Raw genomic sequence first — 1,293 nt, 5'->3', positions numbered from 1 at the left:
GAAGCAGCTGTGGGATGATATGGTGAAAAATAGCTCACCGTTAGCAACCATTGTTGCTGGTTCAGACGACTCACTGCCCGACTACGAAGATGTAGTGCTCCAAGGAACGCAGGAGGGTGGAAGTGTCGACGGCAAAGTCATCGAGTCGGATGACTGCGGTGCAGACGAAGAAGTGCCGGCAGAAGACGGACAAGGCGTGGACTATGCAGATGAAGATGAAGTAAATTTCACTGCAGGAGATACATGTACTGATGTTGACGTCGAGCTTGACGCTATAGAGGAATGCACAGAGTCCGGTGAAGAAGACAATCTCGAGAAAGATGCAGAAACCGAGAGTGACATGTGCAGTTTGAAGAAGACAGTAATAGCGATTTAAATGACGACGAGTACGAAGCAGTTAGTCATGTGACGGATCTTGAAGTGGCGGAGGTTGATGCAGACTGAGAAGTGGATGACTATGGCTACGACTATTTACTCGATCCTGCTGACGAACGAGAAGCTGGAGAACTCGCACTGACCGGCGATCTTCTGATAGGCCGAAGAAGACTTTGTGATGAAGAAGACAAACGTACCAGGGAGCCAAAACGTGCAAAGGTTGACGCGAAACGGGCTAGAAGAGACCCAGGCCCGGCACGCCGGCTTGGATTGCGTGAAGCACACGAACGATGTGCACCGAAACGGTTCGAAGACTATCAGGTCTACTCAGCAATAAGGGCACTGCACGTTGATCGGCGCGGAAAAGCTGGAATTCGCGTTAATGAAGTCAAGATTCCACGCAACTACCGTGAAGCCATGAGATCGAAATTTGCTAAGGAGTGGCGTGCAGCCATGGATCAAGAGATCGCAGTTTTGAGTGACAAGGAGGTATTGAAGAAAATTCCTCGCAACGAGATGCCACAAGGCCAGCGAGCACTGAAGACCAGGTGGGTCTACGATGTGAAAAGTGACCATCTCGGCTACGTGACAAGGTTTCGAGCTCGTATTGTTGGTAGAGGTGGCAAGCAACGTCCAGGACTGGACTATGTGGAGACTTTCTCGCCTGTAGCCCGAATGGCTATATTCCGATTGTTTGTTGCACTGAGCATCTACCTGGAGTTGATTGTCTATCAAGGAGACGTCAATACCGCATACCTTAACGCGTTGATGGAGATCAAGCAGTACTTGGAAGAGCTGGAGGGGTACCCGTGTCAAGAAAAGAACACAGTCTTCATGATAAACAAGGCTCTGTACGGGCTTAAACAGTCCGAGCTGAACGCATGGTTTCTTCGTTACGGGTTCAAGCAGTGCAGCACC

The sequence above is a fragment of the Phytophthora parasitica genome (genome assembly GCF_000247585.1).
Source record: "Phytophthora parasitica INRA-310 unplaced genomic scaffold supercont2.12, whole genome shotgun sequence".
NCBI classification, from domain to species: Eukaryota; Oomycota; class Peronosporomycetes; order Peronosporales; family Peronosporaceae; genus Phytophthora; species Phytophthora nicotianae.
The sequence above is the reverse complement of the archived record's forward strand: the minus strand, read 5'-3'. Positions refer to the sequence as shown.